Genomic DNA, 24,170 nt, shown 5'->3' on the forward strand with positions numbered 1-24,170 from the left:
GAATCTCCCCCCAATTATGGAATATGTACCAGCAGTAATAATGTTATTGTGTTAATTTCTATATTGGTTACAGTGTTGTGGAACATATTTTCCTGTTTTCATGATGTAAGTCATTTGTGAAAAATTAATAAAGATTAAATATAAAAAAAATAGAAGTTCGGAGTACAGCTAAACCTGTCCACTGCATTCCATCCTCAGAGTAATGGACAGACTGAACGGATGAACCGGTCGCTGAAGACTTTCCTTCGAAGCTTCATCTCCGAGAGGGGAACAACTGGGTTTTTCTTCTTCCCTGGGCCGAGTTCGCCTATAATAATCATACCCACTCAGTTACAGGTCAATCACCTTTTCAGACAGTATTTGGTCGCCACCCGAGACCGCCAGTATCTATTCCGGTTACCGTTCCTTCACCAGCAGCACTAACTGTAGCCCATCAGATTCAACGCCTCTGGAAGACAATCCAGCAGCGACTTACCACAGCCGCAGAGAAGGCCCAAAGATGCGCCAATCGCCACCGACGTCCGGCGCCAGTATTCCTACCTGGTAACAAGGTCTGGTTGAGTACTAGAAATCTCCATCTGCCAGGCCGATCTCGAAAGTTGGCATCTAGATACTGTGGTCCTTTTCAAGTAGCGGAGCGAATAGGTTTGGTATCCTATAGACTTCGCCTCCCTTCATCTCTCCGCATACACAACATGTTCCACGTATCACTATTGAAGCCTGTGGTGCTCTCACGTTTCCATCGACCAACAACAGATGCAGTATCATCCTCATCTACCGAGGAACCCACGTATCAGGTACGGGAAGTACTGGACGTGCGTTTCCACGCCCGCCGCTGGGAGTATCTTCTGGCATGGGAGGGATGCGGACCCGAGGAAAATTCTTGGGAGCCTGCCCGGAATATCTTGGACAAGTCGCTGCTAATTCAATTTCATCAGGACCACCCCAGGAAGTCAGGACCTCTGCGGAGGGGGCGTAAGAGAGGGGGTACTGTTACAGCCCCGGTCGCCACGCTGGCGACCGGGTCCTTACCTTCACCATGGTTTCCTCTGTCCCGCCGCGAGCCGCGGGAGTTGGGGCCGGCCTGGCCGCATGGCAGCGGCGTCTCCATGAGGGAGACACCGTCAACGCCGCCGAGGCCCGTGGATGACTCCTCCCCCTGCGGGGAACGCGCACGCGCGAGGGCCGGGCTTTTGATGGTCCAGCACCCGGATGTGCTGAACTGCCCCACGGCTGACGTCAGCACCGGCGGGGGATTTAAGTCAGCTCGAGTCCTTCCTGCTTTGCCATGCAACGTGGTTGCCTTGTGCTTGCTAGTTGCCGCTGTGTTCCTGTTCCTGCTTGTTTGTTCCTGTCTCTTTGTTCCTGTGTTCCAGCCTGCCTTGATCCTGGTTCGTCTCATCGATTCTGTCTTCAGCCGCCTGCCTTGACCCTGGTTCGTCTCATCGATTCTGTCTTCAGCCGCCTGCCTTGATCCTGGTCCATCTTCTCGATTCTGCCTCTTGCTGTCCAGTCCGACTCCGGTCCGTTCCTGGTTCCCTGCTGTCGCCGCTCACCTAAGTCCCAGCGGTCCGGGTCCCTACGGGCTCCTCCTGGGGGGACCTTGGGCTTCCAGGGCGGTCAACTAAATCCTAGCGACTCGGGCTCCAACAGCTCCTCTAGGGGAGTCTCAAGTTTCCAGGTGAAGTCTCATCGTTGGCTCAGCAGTCTGCTTCCCGTCCACCTCCCAGGCGGTCAGCCCAAGGATCCACCTCCGGAGTCCAACACATCATTGCACATATCTGACTGCTTGTGCCCATAGATATGTGTATTTTATCACTTACGAGAGTATAAGCATTCATATTATAAAATAGAATCGCCAACATTCAAAAACTAAGTATTCGCTGTAAACATTATTTGAATGATATTTTAGAACTTAGATTGGTTCTTCTCCCTATACGAAAGAGTTCTCATTCAGTGGAAAGTTTATTACAAATTCATAATGACATTTGAACACAGAGGAAGCACATTCCGTTTTTTCTGCAGCTATAATGGGTTGAATATTCCAAAGGCATTTAAACGGATAACTGATGAGTTAATTACATAAATGGCTACCCATTGATATTGAAACTGCTGGTAAGTCACTCTCATTAATATGGGGCATTCTGGGGAAGGGATGGAGGCATTTATGGGGAAAGCGAAGTATCTGCATACGATACACGTCTATCTCCAACATTCGGCGTTAGCTGCTTATCCTATTCAGCTAACTATGGTCGTGTCATAGGGCTGTCTTAAAGGTAGCCGCAAAATATAACCTGTAGTTAGCTGGATATATTTATACGGCTAAAGAGCCAACAACAGAGTAACTGAAAAGAGAACCCAAGCTACTTAGCTATTAGCTATGACATCATCACCACAGATTAATTATCATGCACCTATTTTCTTTCTCCCCAGCATTTATTTAATACATTTTCCTCTATGGTGTATTCATTTCCATTTAAAAATTCATGAGAAAGGAGTGAAGACTAATTGCTCTTTCTCCACCACTGCAGCCTTCAATAATAATTCCATTAGATCTACATTCACAGTACTTTCATTACTTGCAATAGTGGCTGCAGCATTTTAGTAGTAACAGGGGTTCATACCAGATTGGAAATGATTAATATTAAAATGAAGACACATTTGGGGTATGATGGTGCAGGGTAAATCACATGGGTAGATTTTAGGAGGCCCAGGACATAGGATGCATTATTTTGGAACTTCATGTTTTCTGGTTTTTAAGTGTTTAAATTTCAATTTTTTTTATTGTTTTTGATTTTTAATTTCAAATAAAGAAAACAAAACCAAAAGAAGGGAAAATAATCCAAAATAAAATTCAATAACGAAATCAAATGCAAGTTTCAAATAATAAAAAGGATAATTACTTCAAATTGGGGTGGAGGTACATCATTGCACATATTTGTCTGCTTGTGCCCATAGATATGTGTATTTTATCACTTACGAGAGTATATGCATTCATATTATAAAATAGAATCGCCATGCATGTGTTAGAGCATTATCACCTGTGATAATGTCCTAAGGCATGCAATAATTGGCCATGGCATCTTGGTCAATGATTCCAAGGCAGTAGTTTATTGAAAAAAAGGAAATTTGCATTTGAAATATTTAATTGGAATGCATATACATAACTTAAAATAGAGAAGCATAAGCATCTGAACTAAAAGGAAGCAGAACAAGTTAAAACGATTACAGAGAGATGAGAAGGAATTACCTGTTGTTGATGATCCAGCTGTAGTAGTTGGTCCTATGAAAATAACACATATTTAGGTTAGAATTGATAAGAAAGGTTTAGAAAAATTACACAATATAAATGAAAATAACCTGAATTTGAAGTTTAAAAAAAGGGCTAGATTCATCATTCCCCACAGAATGATGAGAGGGTGGGGAAGTGAGAAAAGGGTTGGGAAGGTGCTAGTGTGTATCTGGAAGCATCACGGCAGTGTGGTTTCACCTGCCACAGTGCGGCCGTGCCGCATATAATCGCCTCGTAGCACCATGCAAAAAGGCGTTGTTATTTCCCACGCAACTACCTGCAATAAGGTCCAAGACATTATCGCCTGCAGCACTGTTACCACCCAATTTCCCTTACCCCCCCCCGAACTCCTCCTAACTCCAGCCCCTTTCCCTAATTTAAATTTTAATGCCGTGAAAATCAAATTATTGCATGTGTTAGAGCATTATCACCTGTGATAATGTCCTAAGGCATGGAATAATTGGCCATGGCATCTTGGTTAATGATTCCAATGCAGTAGTTTATTGAAAAAAAGGGAAATTTGCATTTGAAATATTTAATTGGAATGCATATACATAACTTAAAATAGAGAAGCGTAGGCATCTGAACTACAAGGAAGCAGAACAAGTTAAAATGATTACGGAGAGATGAGAAGGAATTACCTGTTGTTGATCCAGCTGTAATAGTTGGTCCTATGAAAATAACACATATTTAGGTTAGAATTGATAAGAAAGGTTTAGAAAAATTACACAATATAATTGAAAATAACCTGAATTTGAAGTTTAAAAAAAGGGCTAGATTCATCGTTCCCCACAGAATGATGAGCTGAGGTGATAAAGAGGGTGGGGAAGTGAGAAAAGGGTTGGGAAGGTGCTAGTGTGTATCTGGAAGCATCACGGCAGTGTGGTCTCACCTGCCACAGTGCGGCCGTGCCGCATGTAATCGCCCCGTAGCACCATGCAAAAAGGAGTTGTTATTTCCCACACAACTACCTGCAATAAGGTCCAAGACATTATCGCCTGCAGCACTGTTACCACCCAATTTCCCTTACCCCCCCCCCCGAACTCCTCCTAACTCCAGCCCCTTTCCCTAATTTAAATTTTAATGCCTTGAAAATCAAATTATTGCATGTGTTAGAGCATTATCACCTGTGATAATGTCCTAAGGCATTCAATAATTGGCCATGACATCTTGGTCAATGATTCCAATGCAGTAGTTTATTGAAAAAAAGGAAATTTGCATTTGAAATATTTAATTGGAATGCATGTACATAACTTAAAATAGAGATGCATAAGCATCTGAACTAAAAGGAAGCAGAACAAGTTAAAACGATTACAGACAGATGAGAAGGAATTACCTGTTGTTGTTGATCCAGCTGTAGTAGTTGGTCCTATGAAAATAACACATATTTAGGTTAGAAAAGATAAGAAAGGTTTAGAAAAATTACACAATATAATTGAAAAAAAACTGAATTTGAAGTTTAGAAATGGCTAGATTCATCATTCCCCACAGAATGATGAGCTGAGGTGATAACGAGGGTGGGGAAGTGGGAAAAGGGTTGGGAAGGTGCTAGTGTGTATCTTGAAGCATCACGGCAGTGTGGTTTCACCTGCCACAGAGCGGCCGTGATGCATATAATCGCCCCGTAGCACCATGCAAAAAGGTGTTGTTATTTCCCACGCTACTACCTGCAATGATGTCCAAGACATTATCGCCAGCAGCACTCTTACCACCCAGTTTCCCTATCCCTCCAAACTCCTCCTAACTCCAGCCCCTTTCCCTAATTTAAATTTTAATGCCTTGAAAATCAAATTATTGCATGTGTTAGAGCATTATCACCTGTGATAATGTCCTAAGGCATTCAATAATTGGCCATGACATCTTGGTCAATGATTCCAATGCAGTAGTTTATTGAAAAAAAGGAAATTTGCATTTGAAATATTTAATTGGAATGCATGTACATAACTTAAAATAGAGACGCATAAGCATCTGAACTAAAAGGAAGCAGAACAAGTTAAAACGATTACGGAGAGATGAGAATGAATTACCTGTTGTTGTTGATCCAGCTGTAGTAGTTGGTCCTATGAAAATAACACATATTTAGGTTAGAATTGATAAGAAAGGATTAGAAAAATTACACAATATAATTGAATATAACCTGAATTTGAAGTTTAAAAAAAGGGCTAGATTCATCATTCCCTACAGAATGATGAGCTGAGGTGATAAATAGGGTGGGGAAGTGAGAAAAGGGTTGGGAAGGTGCTAGTGTTGTATATAGAAAGTCTGTTGTATTTCCTGACTTTATTGGCAACGTATTGCACCACCATGTGCTTTGACAAGTCCAGCACCGGAAGAAGCGAACTCCCCAGAGACAGTACCTGATTGGACTAAAAGCAACGATCCCCATTGGTTACCGGAAGCAGAAAACACACCCAGGATGCTTGTCAACACATTTCTATTGGACAAGGCGAAAAGTTTAAAAGTTTCGGACCCAGAGCTCCGCTTCTGAGAAGCACCGCTGAATACCAAGTTGTCACAGACCTGTGTCTCCACGGAACAACGACTTCCTCTTTTCGTTGTTCCGCTTTTTATATTGTCTCTGTCTTTCTCAAATAAACTTGCTTTTAGATTGCAAAGCTGCCTGAAGTTGTCTTTCGGAGTCCCGCTAAAAACATTTGGTGGAGAATGCAGGCAAGCACGTCATCATCAGCATCAAGAAAGTGAGAGCACCGTCGACGATCGGAAGTGGTGACTTCCCTGAAGCACTTCAGAAAACCACGGAGAAAGCATTTGAAGAAGTGAAAGTAAGTCTTGCTCTCACAGACAAACTGTTCAGGAGTTTTTATTCTTTTCTGACTCAGACTAGACCTTGGCGTGCACTGCTGTCTGGCAGCACCTTGTACAGTACCAATCAGTAAGCCCAAGCTGAATACTGCGACATACCACCTGGGGCTTTTGGCGGGAAAACGAACCGTGACGGAGTAGGAACTTGTCAGGTGGACCCCGAAATAGAGATAAGAAGCCTTCAGGTCGAGCATTCCACGGGAAACATATGTGGAGCTGTATGGAAAGGTACAGTTAACTTGTCTTATACAAGTAAGTCATAGGTTTTCCGTTAGTGTACTAATAAGTTCGAAACAGTTGGCGAAGCTGATCAAACGCCTCTGGCCCGTTGTCCCCGGTTGTTCGGCGGTACCGCACTGGAGCCTAGGTGGATTCCTGTGGTAACCAGTCAAACGGAAAGGAGTAGATAGGCTGTAGTACTATTGTCTGCAAAATATCTCTCCCCTCCCTTGCTGTGAAGAAGTGCAGCACACCGGAAGCGTGGATTCGTTGAGCCCACACATTGAGCGGCATTTGAATCATGGTACGGTGAAAACTACAATCAGGTAAGACAGAACCACTCTTTCTCATAAGAGAGTGGCTACACGGAATTTATTATTCTTATTATGCCGAAGTTTTGGTCTGCAATATTAAGAGGTCCCAAGATAGCAGTAGAGGTCTGTCCGTCATGTCCCCTGAACAGAGTCATCGCTCTGCATAAGCCCAACGAGAAGTTGATTCGCAAATGCCACTCTAAGTGGGTTGCGTGGGCAGCAAGGGATAGTTCCCTAGAATGGCCAGTAGGGGGCTCCTTTGACCCACCCACGCTCATGCAGCTAATAGCCTTTTTTGAAAACAGGTATAGCAAGTCCAGGGCAAAAGACAAAAAGAGGCTAGCGGATCATACACAAGTGTCCAGATGGTTCGCTAAGACACGAGCATATTTAGAAGCTATTAATTGTGATAGAGAAGTGTCACCACCCCCATATGATTCACTATATGCTCGAGATTGTTTAGTGCATGGGGAAACAGTGACTGCAGTGGGTAATTTACATTCAGATCCTGCTGCACCTTCAGAAAGAGAAAGAGAACCCCAAATAAGCCCCACAGTTCACACAAGCACGCCCCTACTCAGTACAGTTGAGATTGAAGGAGACCTTTTTGAAGATGCTGTTCCTGTATTTGAGGAGTACAGCATGTGGCTATTAAACCCAGTAGAAAGCCCACTAATTGTAGATTTGCACAACTCAGCAGACACAGAATTAATCGCTGGAATGCCAGTGGATTCTCCACCGAGTGTCCTCCCTGTGCCAGTACCAGAAAATCCATCACCTCCTCGTCCACCGTCTCCTCCCTCACCTCTTCCTTTGCCTCCTCCTTCACCTCCTCCCACACCACCACCTCCAGTATTGTCACCACCTCCTGAGATTCCTGAACTGCCACCAGCTCCTGAACCTCCTGACCTGTCACCCAATCCTTGTCTCCAATCTATGCCTATTTTGATCGCAAGTAGTGATGAAGATACGGAAAGTAGTGAGGAAACTGAACTAGTCACTGTAACTTCAGCTGCCGCTGGTCCCCCAGCAGCCAAAATTGCCAAATTAGATCGTTCATTTTTTTATGTCACTATTTGGGTTGATTCATTTCATGGATGGACACTTGCCTTAAGCCCACAAATGAGAGTCTGTCCTCTATAGGGATCCCTGACTGCAATTGAACTGAACACTGCTCGGAGCGCCGGAAGCTGTAACCATGCCTCCAGGTCCTCAAAGAAATTAGGATATATGACCTTGAGCCAGGTAGCTTCACTGCTGATATCGCAGTGGCATCATAAACGAAAACAGTGTCAGCGTGAGATAAATGATCTGGTAAGACAATACAATGGTCTGTTTCAAACCAGATTACACCAAGTAATGGCGCAAGCAGAACACACCTGGAAGGAGTGCCTTTCATGGGCCCTGATATTCCGTTACAGGAAACCTGCGTTTTTAGAGCGCATGTCCCCAGATAAAGTGAGTTCACACATATCAGAGAAAGTATCAGCGTATGTAGGACCTTACATTGCCACTCTAGTGAAGCTTGGACAGGACACAGTGTGAACTCAATGTGAAATACAGTTTTAAACAGGACCACATTTAGGATGACCTCCTTACTCTGAGCCTTATTTTTTATAGCTATTGCTTGCATTACTGCAGTATTCATTTTAGGACAAAGAAGCTAAGATAGGAATTTGTTTACATAGGATTTGTTTACATAAGACTAGTAAATCCTTGCCTGTCTTCCCGGTGTCTGTCATGTAAACCGGAGTGATATGTATATTATACAAGAACTTCCGGTATATCTAAACCAAAAATAAATAAATATATGTTTCCGCAGACTTTGCCTGACTAATTACGTGCCTTCCTGTCTTCTGTAGTAGGGATAGCAGCCATGCACTGGGCTCAGATGCATGGTCAGTTTTTATCAGATTACAGAACTTTTACAATGCCACTACAGACGAGAATCGCCCTAAAAGTAATGGGCTTGTGGACAGATATAAAGGGTTGCTTAAGGTTAGGCTTCCCATGTTAATGTATTTACTGGTCTTATTGTTTCAAGTTATCGTGATTTAGTTATGTTATCATTTGCAGGTATAGTTTTAGTATAAGCATTTTTAGTATAAGTAAGTAACTCTCAAACGGTACCATATAGTTTTAAGTTTTAAGAGTAAGTTCTTCCTTTCAATCTCTGTGTGAATGCATTTCTATTAAGGTGATCACCGAGCGCATGCAATATCTTCCTCTTACATATTCTTTCCTTTCTGATTTAAACTGTGCGTTGCAGATTTTCCTGTGGTAAAAGAGGGATCAAGGGGGGAACGGGATAGACCTCCCGCCGCTATAAATCCCCTTTGCCCTCAACTTTACATGCTGAACTTTTATTACATTAATGACTTCACAATTCTTTAATACTGAACTGAGGTTACTGACAAGGACATATACTAGTGTTAAAATTTAGAATCTGAGCTACTGAATTATGATTCTGAGAGGAGAATTATGAATTTGAAAGGACATTTTAGCTAAAGAGTTAAACTGTATCTGAACAGAAAAAAAAAGGGAAGTAAGAGAAGTAAGTGTTGCAAAACAGCAGAGCACTGCTTATCTGTTCTGCCAGTGCTGGCTGTGCGGCGAACGGAAGAAAAAAAAAGGAGAAATAGTTTTATTTAGTTTAAACGTAGCATATTTAAGTTCTAATTGTTTTAATTATTTGATACTTCATTATTTGATATTTAAGTTCTAATTATTCTAATTATTTGGTATGACACATTGACTGTAAGCTCAGAATATTATTGATTGAATTTATTTAATATTATTGGTTGAAATCTACATGCACAATATTTGCTAATTTAATATTTCAGTTGTATGCTAGTATTTACTTTTCAGGTCTTCAGTTTTCCTGACTTCAAGGAACTTCAGTTTTATTTTCCTTTTTCTACCTTTTGGACAGAATTCTGAACTTTTATTTTTCCAAACATTTTTCAAACACATTTTTGCTTTTTGATCTAGTTTTATTTTTGATACATTTTTTATACGAATTTTGAGCTCAAATTATTTGTTATCTGTTGTCTGTCTAATGTTAAGAAGACAATAAATGTATATTTGAAGGATGGATGAATATGTGTCAGTCTAGTGTGACATATGTTTAATGTAATGTCTGAAATATTCGTTGTTTGATGACTTTCCTTTAAATGCTTAATTTGATTTTATGCTACTTTGCCATATTAGGTATCTGAAACCATAACAGAAGCACATATCCCCATTAGGCCGTGATGAATGAAAAGTTGATACACCTTACTGAAAGCTTGAAAACGACATTTATGGGACTTACTCCATTCTTCCCATCCCTTCTACAGAAGTTTCGCCCTATACACAGAATACATCCTTCACTCATCATTGAACTTTATTAATCTTGCTTGATTATATTTTGCCTTTGTGTTTGTTGTACTTTACTTTAATGCAGTTCTCATGATTGTGTGCACCCTATTGCCCTGATCAGATCAGATCCATTCCCAATTGTCAGCTCTTTACACAAAGATCAACTGTTATGCATTATACCACACTATGCTTTGTCAAATGTCAATGATAATTGATTGCCATACACACCTAGCCCATATGTCATTAAAATGCCATGATTTGGATATCTACATACACCTACACGCTACACACTACATTAACTCAACACACTAGAGTTTTGCTGCTATTCCCAGTTCTCTCAAATCTGTTATATGATTAACTGAGATGCTCATGTATCCCTAGGTCCCATAGATAACTGGTTTAAATTACTATCCATTATATGACTTCATTATTGCTTTCCACGTTATGTTCATCCCCAGTTATTATAACCTGCCTTTCTTAGTCCAGACTTGTTTGGACATCTGCGTGCCAATGGCCAGTGGCAGACCGGCGCAATGTGCTGCAGCATAGTTTGTCAGTCCAGCCTTCACACCGTACTTAGGCAGCTCATGTGAATAGGCTGCACAGACCAGCTATGCCCAAATTGAAGATGACATGCATAGCTAGTAATTCTAAAGGTTTAATGTAGCCCCCAAATATTTATATAGTTATTCCTGGTTACAAGTTAAAGATAGAATTATGACATTCATTTGATTTCCCAATACTCAAACACCACATAGTGGTATTGGCAGAAGATATCATTCCATTAGTTACAGAGATCCCTTATCCCTTTGGAATGGATGTTTCCTTCAAAATCCTATTCCTAATTTAGTTTAAAGCATGTGTTTATATTCTCATAACGTTCAAATGCATGGTGGGCTAAGACATAATGCATTGGCCTTCTGTTGCGTTTTTGTCTAGCATGCATTTGCCTTTGTTTCCGCCGCTTTGGAAGTACTATTGCTTCTGCTATGCCAAAAATGCCAGGACTCAATGTCAACCTAATGATGAACATGATTGAATCTCCTTCTGAATTTGATGTGTGAGAAATCTCTTAAAGGATAAGGTTGTATTTTCATAGAATTTGGTTTAATTGATGGGAAACACAGTTTAAAGAGGCTTACATTTCTAAGTGAGTTTGCAATGATTGATTGTGAGAGTGAATGAAGTTTGTTATTTTCATGGCCTAGGACATCATCGGTGAAGAAGACAGAAAGCCTCTCATTTACCAGCAGCAATGTAACCTCCAAAGGCTGTTGTGCTTAACGATGACGGGTAAGCACCAGGTAGCCAATCATTAGGATTGTGTACCGTGGGCAACCTAAGACAGTGGCATTAACCCTGAGTATCATGGTTGAAGCAATAATCGATCATTGAGAGGAATAATTGGAAATATAGGTCACTTATACGCTGCTAATAGGAATACACTACAGAAACCTGGATCAACTGGAAGAAGGCCAGAACAATACCTGAATGTAGTGTGAATGTGAGATTGAATAACAACTAAGCAAAATACAGATGGTGAATGATCGAGAGATATGTGAGAAGGATGTTTCAGTGACGTAAAGAATATGAAAGCCATTTTTAACAGTCTAAAAGGAGGGTAATAGAAAATTGATGCTATGACCATTTCAATCCAGGAAATACAATCTCAGCCTTTAATTTATGAATCGTTCTCTGAACGGTTCAAGGGGGGAATGTATATAGAAAGCCTGTTGTATTTCCTGACTTTATTGGCAACGTATTGCACCACCATGTGCTTTGACAAGTCCAGCACCGGAAGAAGCCAACTCCCCAGAGACAGTACCTGATTTGACTAAAAGCAACGATCCCCATTGGTTACCGGAAGTAGAAAACACACCCAGGATGCTTGTCAACACATTTCTATTGGACAAGGCGAAAAGTTTAAAAGTTTCGGACCCAGAGCTCCGCTTCTGAGAAGCACCGCTGAATACCAAGTTGTCACAGACCTGTGTCTCCACGGAACAACGACTTCCTCTTTTCGTTGTTCCGCTTTTTATATTGTCTCTGTCTTTCTCAAATAAACTTGCTTTTAGATTGCAAAGCTGCCTGAAGTTGTCTTTCTGAGTCCCGCTAAAAACAGTGTGTATCTGGAAGCATCACGGCAGTGTGGTTTCACATGCCACAGTGCGGCCGTGCCGCATATAATCGCCCCGTAGCACCATGAAAAAAGGCGTTGTTATTTCCCACGCAACTACCTGCAATAAGGTCCAAGACATTATCGCCTGGAGCCCTGTTACCACCCAATTTCCCTTACCCCCCCCCCCCCCCCGAACTCCTCCTAACTCCAGCCCCTTTCCCTAATTTAAATTTTAATGCCGTGAAAATCAAATTATTGCATGTGTTAGAGCATTATCACCTGTGATAATGTCCTAAGGCATGGAATAATTGGCCATGGCATCTTGGTCAATGATTCCAATGCAGTAGTTTATTGAAAAAAAGGGAAATTTGCATTTGAAATATTTAATTGGAATACATATACATAACTTAAAATAGAGAAGCGTAGGCATCTGAACTACAAGGAAGCAGAACAAGTTAAAACGATTACGGAGAGATGAGAAGGAATTACCTGTTGTTGTTGATCCAGGTGTAGTAGTTGGTCCTAGGAAAATAACACATATTTAGGTTAGAAATGATAAGAAAGGTTTAGAAAAATTACACAATATAATTGAAAAAAACCTGAATTTGAAGTTTAAAACAAGGGCTAGATTCATCATTCCCCACAGAATGATGAGCTGAGGTGATAAAGAGGGTGGGGAAGTGAGAAAAGGGTTGGGAAGGTGCTAGTGTGTATTTGGAAGCATCACGGCAGTGTGGTTTCACCTGCCACAGAGCGGCCGTGCCGCATATAATCGCCCCGTAGCACCATGCAAAAAGGCGTTGTTATTTCCCACGCTACTACCTGCAATAAGGTCCAAGACATTATCGCCTGCAGCACTGTTACCATCCATTTTCCCTAACCCCCCCGAGCTCCTCTTAACTCCAGCCCCTTTCCCTAATTTAAATTTTAATGCTTGAAAATCAAATTATTGCATGTGTTAGAGCATTATCACCTGTGATAATGTCCTAAGGCATTCAATAATTGGCCATGACATCTTGGTCAATGATTCCAATGCAGTAGTTTATTGAAAAAAAGGAAATTTGCATTTGAAATATTTAATTGGAATGCATATACATAACTTAAAATAGAGAAGCATAAGCATCTGAACTAAAAGGAAGCAGAACAAGTTAAAACGATTACAGAGAGATGAGAAGGAATTACCTGTTGTTGTTGATCCAGCTGTAGTAGTTGGTCCTATGAAAATAACACATATTTAGGTTAGAATTGATAAGAAAGGTTTAGAAAAATTACACAATATAATTGAAAATAACCTGAATTTGAAGTTTAAAAAAAGGGATAGATTCATCATTCCCCACAAATTGATGAGCTGAGGTGATAAAGAGGGTGGGGAAGTGGGAAAAGGGTTGGGAAGGTACTAGTGTGTATCTGGAAGCATCACGGCAGTGTGGTTTCACCTGCCACAGTGCGACCGTGCCGCATATAATCGCCCCGTAGCACCATGCAAAAAGGCGTTATTTCCCACGCAACTACCTGCAATAAGGTCCAAGACATTATCGCCTGCAGCACTGTTACCACCCAATTTCCCTTACCCCCCCCCCCCCCGAACTCCTCCTAACTCCAGCCCCTTTCCCTAATTTAAATTTTAATGCCTTGAGAATCAAATTATTGCATGTGTTAGAGCATTATCACCTGTGAGAATGTCCTAAGGCAGGCAATAATTGGCCATGGCATCTTGGTCAATGATTCCAATGCAGTAGTTTATTGAAAAAAAGGGAAATTTGCATTTGAAATATTTAATTGGAATGCATATACATAACTTAAAATAGAGAAGCGTAGGCATCTGAACTACAAGGAAGCAGAACAAGTTAAAACGATTACGGAGAGATGAGAAGGAATTACCTGTTGTTGTTGATCCAGCTGTAGTAGTTGGTCCTATGAAAATAACACATATTTAGGTTAGAATTGATAAGAAAGGTTTAGAAAAATTACACAATATAATTGAAAATAACCTGAATTTGAAGTTTAAAAAAAGGGCTAGATTCATCATTCCCCACAGAATGGGTTGAATATTCCAAAGGCATTTAAACGGATAACTGATGAGTTAATTACATAAATGGCTACCCATTGATATTGAAACTGCTGGTAAGCCACTCTCATTAATATGGGGCATTCTGGGGAAGGGATGGAGGCATTTATGGGGAAAGCGAAGTATCTGCATACGATACACGTCTATCTCCAACATTCGGCGTTAGCTGCTTATCCTATTCAGCTAACTATGGTCGTTTCAAAGGCCTGTCTTAAAGGTAGCCGCAAAATGTAACCTGTAGTTAGCTGGATATATTTAAACGGCTAAAGAGCCAACAACAGAGTAACTGAAAATAGAACCCAAGCTACTTAGCTATGAGCTGTGACATCATCACCACAGATGAATTATCATGCACCTATTTTCTTTCTCCCCAGCATTTATTTAATACATTTTCCTCTATGGTGTATTCATTAGGGATGTGCAGACCAAAAGTTTATGTTCATAAGTCCATAAGTCGAAAGGGGGGGTCAATTTCGGTCAATATGGACATATGGAGAATTCCATAAGTTGAGTCTATGTCCATACATGCTCCAGTTCCCTAAATAAAAATTTAAACCCCTCACCCTCCTTAATCCCCCCCCCCAAGACTTACTAAAACTCCCTGGTGGTCCAGCGGGGAGTCAGGACGCCATTTCTGTACTCCTTTTGGGTCCAACGAGGGTCCCGGAGCGAACACGCGGGGAATCACGTGACGTCGGCGTCACGTCGGAGTGACGCGGACGTCACGTGCTCCTCGCAAAGGAGTACAGAAATGGCGTCCTGACTCCCCGCTGGACCACCAGGGAGTTTTGGTAAGTCTTGGGGGGGGGGATTAAGGAGGGTGAGGGGTTTAAATTTTTATTTAGGATCAACAATCGCGATTTCCAACGTATTCAACAAAGCTATGTTGAATAAGTTGGAAATCCGATCTTTTTCGCCTCATCACTTTTTTAAGTTAAAAAAAAAAAAGTTGCGTTTTACATATAAGTTCAAAATGAATGCACACCCCTAGTATTCATTTCCATTTAAAAATTCATGAGAAAGGATTGAAGACTAATTGTTCTTTCTCCACCATTGCTGCCTTCAATAATAATTCCATTAGATCTACTTTCACAGTACTTTCATTACTTGCAATAGTGGCTGCAGCATTTTAGTAGTAACAGGGGTTCATACCAGATTGGAAATGATTAATATTAAAATGAAGACACATTTGGGGTATGATGGTGCAGGGTAAATCACATGGGTAGATTTTAGGAGGCCCAGGACATAGGATGCATTATTTTGGAACTTCATGTTTTGTGGTTTTTAATCGTTTAAATTTCAAATGTTTATATTGTTTTTGATATTTCATTTCAATTAAAGAAAACTAAACCAAAAGAAGATAAAACAAATCCAAATGAAAATGCAAAAAGAAAATCAAATGAAATCTTAAAAAAATAAAAATAATCATTACTTTAAACAGGTGCAGAGGCACATCATTGCACATATTTGTCTGCTTGTGCCCAGGGATATGTCTATTTTATCAATAGTGAGAGTATAGGCATTCATCTCATAAAATAGTCTCGCCATGCACACATGCTCACTGAATTTATGTGGACGGGCAAATCCAACTTCTACCCTTTCAATCGGGGGATTTTATAGTGGGATTCGCGATCTTTCCCAGTTTTACCCAGTTATCCCTTTTCTCCCAATAAAGAGTTAGGTCCTCCAAGTCTACTAATTGATGCATGTGCTGGGGTTTTATAATGCACTTTTTAATATTTAATTATAATGTATATATATCAAAGGTAACAAATCTAGAATTTAGCATGTAAAATAAGAAGAAGCAGAAGCAACTTAAACATTTGCTGAGATATAAATATATAATACCGTTTTCATTTGCTGATGGGGAAGTTATTCCTATGAAAATCAGAAAATTATTAGGTAAGAAGAGGAAAGAATTGTATATGGCAAGTATGAAAATATACTATCCAAAGAAATATTACGTATATGGTAACATTCAAAAACTAAGTATTCACTGTAAACATTATTTGAATGATATTTTAGAATTTGGATTGGTGCTTCTCCCTATACTAAACCGTTCTCATTCAGTGGAATGTTTATTACAAATTCATAATGACATTTGAACACAGAGGAAGCACATTCCATTATTCTACAGCTATAATGGGTTCAATATTCCAAAGGCATTTAAACGGATAACTGATGAGTTAATTACATAAATGGCTACCCATTGATATTGAAACTGCTGGTAAGTAGAGATGTGAATCGTGTCCTCGATCGTCTTAACGATCGATTTCGGCTGGGAGGGGGAGGGAATCGTATTGTTGCCGTTTGGGTGGGTAAACTATCGTGAAAATCGTTAAAATCGTGTGCCAACCCCCTAAAACACACCCCCGACTCTTTAAATTAAATCCCCCACCCTCCCGAACCCCCCCCCCAAATGCTTTAAATTAGCTGGGGATCCAGCGGTGGTCCAGAACGGCGGCGGTCCGGAACGGCCCTCTCAATTGAATCCTGTTGTCTTCAGCCGGCGCCATTTTGCAAAATGGCCGCTGCAAAATGGCGGCGGCCATAGACAAAAACGATTCGACGCAGGGGGTCATTTCGGACCCCCGCTGGACTTTTGGCAAGTCTTGTGGGGGTCAGGAGGCCCCCCCAAGCTGGCCAAAAGTTTCTGGGAGTCCAGCGGGGTTCAGGAAGCGATTTTTTGCCGCGAATCGTTTTCCGTACGGAAAATGGCGCCGGCAGGAGATCGACTGCAGGAGGTCGTTCAGCTAAAAGGAAGCAGAACAAGTTAAAACGATTACAGAGAGATGAGAAGGAATTACCTGTTGTTGTTGATCCAGCTGTAGTAGTTGGTCCTATGAAAATAACACATATTTAGGTTAGAATTGATAAGAAAGGTTTAGAAAAATTACACAATATAATTGAAACTAACCTGAATTTGAAGTTTAAAAAAAGGGCTAGATTCATCATTCCCCACAGAATGAAAAGCTGAGGTGATAAATAGGGTGGGGAAGTGAGAAAAGGGTTGGGAAGGTGCTAGTGTGTATCTGGAAGCATCACAGTGACGACAATAGGAATCGGATAAAACAAGCCCTTTATTGAAACGCCCGACTCTGGCCGAGTTTCGCTCTTTGCACAGAGCTGCCTCAGGGGCAATTAATAAATCCAGGACTTGGGATTGTCAATGTAGAAAGTAGCACATTAGTTGTCAGCATGGATGAATTCATGCGAAAACAATTAGATTTTTCTTATCCACATAGCAGAGCTATGAATAACAACTGTAATGTCAAACACATTCGATGTGTATAAGAGCCAAACTGACGAGCAAAGTCACAAATTGTCAAGCCTTGGGAAGGTGCTAGTGTGTATCTGGAAGCATCACGGCAGTGTGGTTTAAATTTTAATGCCATGAAAATCAAATTATTGCATGTGTTAGAGCATTATCACCTGTGATAATGTCCGAAGGCATTCAATAATTGGCCATGACATCTTGGTCAATGATTCCAATGCAGTAGTTTATTGAAAAAAAGGAAATTTGCATTTGAAATATTTAATTGGAATGCATATACATAACTTAAAATAGAGAAGCATAAGCATCTGAACTAAAAGGAAGCAGAACAAGTTAAAACGATTACAGAGAGATGAGAAGGAATTACCTGTTGTTGTTGATCCAGCTGTAGTAGTTGGTCCTATGAAAATAACACATATTTAGGTTAGAATTGATAAGAAAGGTTTAGAAAAATTACACAATATAATTGAAAATAACCTGAATTTGAAGTTTAAAAAAAGGGATAGATTCATCATTCCCCACAAATTGATGAGCTGAGGTGATAAAGAGGGTGGGGAAGTGGGAAAAGGGTTGGGAAGGTACTAGTGTGTATCTGGAAGCATCACGGCAGTGTGGTTTCACCTGCCACAGTGCGACCGTGCCGCATATAATCGCCCCGTAGCACCATGCAAAAAGGCGTTGTTATTTCCATAAGTCGAAAGGGGGGGTCAATTTCGGTCAATATGGACATATGGAGAATTCCATAAGTTGAGTCTATGTCCATACGTGAGTCTATGTCCATACGTGCTCCAGTTCCCTAAATAAAAATTTAAACCACTCACCCTCCTTAATCCCCCCCCCCAAGACTTACTAAAACTCCGTGGTAGTCCAGCGGGGAGTCAGGACGCCATTTCTGTACTCCTTTTGGCCAGCTTGGGGGGGCCTCCCCCCCAAGCTGGCCAAAAGTTCCTTTTGGGTCCAACGAGGGACCCGGAGCGAACGCGCGGGGAATCACGTGACGTCGGCGTCACGTCGGAGTGACGCGGACGTCACGTGCTCCTCGCAAAGGAGTACAGAAATGGCGTCCTGACCCCCCGCTGGACCACCAGGGAGTTTTGGTAAGTCTTGGGGGGGGGGGATTAAGGAGGGTGAGGGGTTTAAATTTTTATTTAGGATCAACAATCGCGATTTCCAACATATTCAACAAAGCTATGTTGAATAAGTTGGAAATCCGATCGTTTTCGCCTCATCACTTTTTTAAGTTAAAAAAAAAAAAGTTGCGTTTTACATACAAGTTCAAAACGAATGCACACCCCTAGTATTCATTTCCATTTAAAAATTCATGAGAAAGGATTGAAGACTAATTGTTCTTTCTCCACCATTGCTGCCTTCAATAATTATTCCATTAGATCTACTTTCACAGGACTTTCATTACTTGCAATAGTGGCTGCAGCATTTTAGTAGTAACAGGGGTTCATACCAGATTGGAAATGATTAATATTAAAATGAAGACACATTTGGGGTATGATGGTGCAGGGTAAATCACATGGGTAGATTTTAGGAGGCCCAGGACATAGGATGCATTATTTTGGAACTTCATGTTTTGTGGTTTTTAATCGTTTAAATTTCAAATGTTTATATTGTTTTTGATATTTCATTTCAATTAAAGAAAACTAAACCAAAAGAAGATAAAACAAATCCAAATGAAAATGCAAAAAGAAAATCAAATGAAATCTTAAAAAAATAAAAATAATCATTACTTTAAACAGGTGCAGAGGCACATCATTGCACATATTTGTCTGCTTGTGCCCAGGGATATGTCTATTTTATCAATAGTGAGAGTATATGCATTCATCTCATAAAATAGTCTCGCCATGCACACATGCGCACTGAATTTATGTGGACGGGCAAATCCAACTTCTACCCTTTCAATCGGGGGATTTTATAGTGGGATTCGCGATCTTTCCCAGTTTTACCTAGTTATCCCTTTTCTCCCAATAAAGAGTTAGGTCCTCCAAGTCTACTAATTGATGCATGTGCTGGGGTTTTATAATGCACTTTTTAATATTTAATTATAATGTATATATATCAAAGGTAACAAATCTAGAATTTAGCATGTAAAATAAGAAGAAGCAGAAGCAACTTAAACATTTGCTGAGATATAAATATATAATACCGTTTTCATTTGCTGATGGGGAAGTTATTCCTATGAAAATCAGAAAATTATTAGGTAAGAAGAGGAAAGAATTGTATATGGCAGGTATGAAAATATAGTATCCAAAGAAATATTACGTATATGGTAACATCCAAAAACTAAGTATTCACTGTAAACATTATTTGAATGATATTTTAGAATTTGGATTGGTGCTTCTCCCTATACTAAACCGTTCTCATTCAGTGGAATGTTTATTACAAATTCATAATGACATTTGAACACAGAGGAAGCACATTCCATTATTCTACAGCTATAATGGGTTCAATATTCCAAAGGCATTTAAACGGATAACTGATGAGTTAATTACATAAATGGCTACCCATTGATATTGAAACTGCTGGTAAGTAGAGATGTGAATCGTGTCCTCGATCGTCTTAACGATCGATTTCGGCTGGGAGGGGGAGGGAATCGTATTGTTGCCGTTTGGGTGGGTAAACTATCGTGAAAATCGTTAAAATCGTGTGCCAACCCCCTAAAACACACCCCCGACCCTTTAAATTAAATCCCCCACCCTCCCGAACCCCCCCCCAAATGCTTTAAATTACCTGGGGATCCAGCGGTGGTCCAGAACGGCGGCGGTCCGGAACGGCCCCCTCAATTGAATCCTGTTGTCTTCAGCCGGCGCCATTTTGCAAAATGGCCGCTGCAAAATGGCGGCGGCCATAGACAAAAACGATTCGACGCAGGAGGTCGTTCCGGACCCCCGCTGGACTTTTGGCAAGTCTTGTGGGGGTCAGGAGGCCCCCCCAAGCTGGCCAAAAGTTTCTGGGAGTCCAGCGGGGTTCAGGAAGCGATTTCTTGCCGCGAATCGTTTTCCGTACGGAAAATGGCGCCGGCAGGAGATCGACTGCAGGAGGTCATTCAGCTAAAAGGAAGCAGAACAAGTTAAAACAATTACAGAGAGATGAGAAGGAATTACCTGTGGTTGTTGATCCAGCTGTAGTAGTTGGTCCTATGAAAATAACACATATTTAGGTTAGAATTGATAGGAAAGGTTTAGAAAAATTACACAATATAATTGAAAATAACATGAATCTAAAGTTTAAAAAAAGGGCTAGATTCATCATTCCCCACAGAATGATGAGCAGAGGTGATAAAGAGGGTGGGGAAGTGAGAAAAGGGTTGGGAAGGTGCTAGTGTGTATCTGGAAGCATCATGGCAGTGTGGTTTCACCTGCCACAGTGCGGCCGTGCCGCATATTGTCGCCCCGTAGCACCATGCAAAAAGGCGTTGTTATTTCCCACGCTACAATGATGTCCAAGACATTATCAACAGCAGCACTGTTACCACTCAGTTTCCCTAACCCCCCCCCCCGAACTCCTCTTAACTCCAGCCCCTTTCCCTAATTTAAATGTTAATGCCGTGAAAATCAAATTATTGCATGTGTTAGAGCATTATCACCTGTGATGATGTTCTAAGGCATGCAATAAGCACCATGCAAAAAGGCGTTGTTATTTCCCACGCTACAATGATGTCCAAGACATTATCGCCAGCAGCACTGTTACCATCCAATTTCCCTAACCCCCCCGAACTCCTCTTAACTCCGGCCCCTTTCCCTAATTTAAATTTTAATGCCTTGGAAATCAAATTATTGCATGTGTTACAGCATTATCACCTGTGATAATGTCCTAAGGCAGGCAATAATTGGCCATGGCATCTTGGTCAATGATTCCAATGCAGTAGTTTATTGAAAAAAAGGAAATTTGCATTTGAAATATTTAATTGGAATGCATATACATAACTTAAAATAGAGAAGCGTAAGCATCTGAACTACAAGGAAGCAGAACAAGTTAAAACGATTACAGAGAGATGAGAAGGAATTACCTGTTGTTGTTGATCCAGCTGTAGTAGATGGTCCTATGAAAATAACACATATTTAGTTTAGAGTTGATAGGAAAGGTTTAGAAAAATTACACAATATTATTGAAAATAACCTGAATCTGAAGTTTAAAAAAAGGGCTAGATACATCATTCCCCACAGAATGATGAGCTGAGGTTATAAAGAGGGTGGGGAAGTGAGAAAAGGGTAGGGAAGGTGCAAGTGTGTATCTGGAAGCATCACGGCAGTGTGGTTTCACCTGCCACAGTGCGGCCATGCCGCATATTATCGCCCCGTAGCACCATGCAAAAAGGCGTTGTTATTTCCCACGCTACTACCTGCAATGATGTCCAAGACATAATCGCCAGCAGCACTGCTACCACTCAGTTTCCCTAACCCCCCCGAACTCCTCTTAACTCCAGCCCCTTTCCCTAATTTAAATTTTAATGCCGTGAAAATCAAATTATTGCATGTGTTAGAGCATTATCACCTGTGATAATGTCCTAAGGCAGGCAATAATGGGCCATGGCATCTTGGTCAATGATTCCAATGCAGTAGTTTATTGAAAAAAAGGAAATTTGCATTGGAAATATTTAATTGGAATGCATATACATAACTTAAAATAGAGAAGCGTAAGCATCTGAACTACAAGGAAGCACAACAAGGTAAAACGATTACAGAGTGATGAGAAGGAATTACCTGTTGTTGTTGATCCAGCTGTAGTAGATGGTCCTATGAAAATAACACATATTTAGGATAGAATTTATAGGAAAGGTTTAGAAAAATTACACAATATAATTGAAAATAACCTGAATCTGAAGTTTAAAAAAAGGGCTAGATACATCATTCCCCACAGAATGATGAGCTGAGGTTATAAAGAGGGTGGGGAAGTGAGAAAAGGGTTGGGAAGGTGCAAGTGTGTATCTGGAAGCATCACGGCAGTGTGGTTTCACCTGCCACAGTGCGGCCATGCCGCATATTATCGCCCCGTAGCACCATGCAAAAAGGCGTTGTTATTTCCCACGCTACTACCTGCAATGATGTCCAAGACATTATCGCCAGCAGCACTGTTACCACCCAATTTCCCTTACCCCCCCGAACTCCTCTTAACCCCAACCCCTTTCCCTAATCTAAACTTTAATGCCATGAAAATCAAATTATTGCATGTGTTAGAGCATTATCACCTGTGATAAAGTCCTAAGGCAGGCAATAATTGGCCATGGCATCTTGGTCAATGATTCCAATGCAGTAGTTTATTGAAAAAAAGGAAATTTGCATTTGAAATATTTAATTGGAATGCATATACGTAACTTAAAATAGAGAAGCGTAAGCATCTGAACTACAAGGAAGCAGAACAAGTTAAAACGATTACAGAGAGATGAGAAGGAATTACCTGTTGTTGTTGATCCAGCTGTAGTAGATGGTCCTATGAAAATAACACATATTTAGGTTAGAATTGATAGGAAAGGTTTAGAAAAATTACACAATATAATTGAAAATAACCTGAATTTGAAGTTTAAAAAAAGGGCTAGATTCATCATTCTCCACAGAATGATGAGCTGAGGTGATAAAGAGGGTGGGGAAGTGAGAAAAGGGTTGGGAAGGTGCTAGTGTGTATCTGGAAGCATCACTGCAGTGTGGTTTCACCTGCCACAGTGCGGCCATGCCGCATATTATCGCCCCGTAGCACCATGCAAAAAGGCGTTGTTATTTCCCACGCTACTACCTGCAATGATGTCCAAGACATTATCGCCAGCAGCACTGTTACCACTCAGTTTCCCTAACCCCCCCGAACTCCTCTTAACTCCAGCCCCTTTCCCTAATTTAAATTTTAATGCCGTGAAAATCAAATTATTGCATGTGTTAGAGCATTATCACCTGTGATAATGTCCTAAGGCATGCAATAATTGGCCATGGCATCTTTGTCAATGATTGCAATGCAGTAGTTTATTGAAAAAAAGGAAATTTGCATTTGAAATATTTAATTGGAATGCATATACATAACTTAAAATAGAGAAGCGTAAGCATCTGAACTACAAGGAAGCAGAACAAGTTAAAACGATTACAGAGAGATGAGAAGGATTTACCTGTTGTTATTGATCCAGGTGTAGTAGTTGGTCCTATGAAAATAACACATATTTAGGTTAGAATTGATAAGAAAGGTTTAGAAAAATTACACAATATAATTGAAAATAACATGAATCTAAAGTTTAAAAAAAGGGCTAGATTCATCATTCCCCACAGAATGATGAGCAGAGGTGATAAAGAGGGTGGGGAAGTGAGAAAAGGGTTGGGAAGGTGCTAGTGTGTATCTGGAAGCATCATGGCAGTGTGGTTTCACCTGCCACAGTGCGGCCGTGCCGCATATTATCGCCCCGTAGCACCATGCAAAAAGGCGTTGTTATTTCCCACGCTACAATGATGTCCAAGACATTATCACCAGCAGCACTGTTACCACTCAGTTTCTCTAACCCCCCCGAACTCCTCTTAACTCCAGCCCCTTTCCCTATTTTAAATTTTAATGCCGTGAAAATCAAATTATTGCATGTGTTAGAGCATTATCACCTGTGATGATGTTCTAAGGCATGCAATAAGCACCATGCAAAAAGGCGTTGTTATTTCCCACGCTACAATGATGTCCAAGACATTATCGCCAGCAGCACTGTTACCATCCAATTTCCCTAACCC

At 40.9% G+C, this 24,170-nt stretch overlaps 1 protein-coding gene across 1 annotated transcript in view; it reads right to left on the reverse strand.

Annotated features, from left to right (window-relative positions):
- LOC115082229 (integumentary mucin B.1-like) overlaps positions 1–24,170 on the reverse strand; it is a gene marked incomplete at its 3' end in the record, with an annotated part of 116,868 nt that overhangs the window by 58,125 nt on the left and 34,573 nt on the right. Inside the window, 6 exon segments of the mRNA XM_029586485.1 lie at positions 14,009–14,041; positions 16,044–16,073; positions 17,837–17,869; positions 19,625–19,654; positions 22,876–22,908; positions 23,570–23,602.

This window comes from Rhinatrema bivittatum, unplaced genomic scaffold (genome assembly GCF_901001135.1).
Source record: "Rhinatrema bivittatum unplaced genomic scaffold, aRhiBiv1.1, whole genome shotgun sequence".
Lineage (NCBI taxonomy): Eukaryota > Metazoa > Chordata > Amphibia > Gymnophiona > Rhinatrematidae > Rhinatrema > Rhinatrema bivittatum.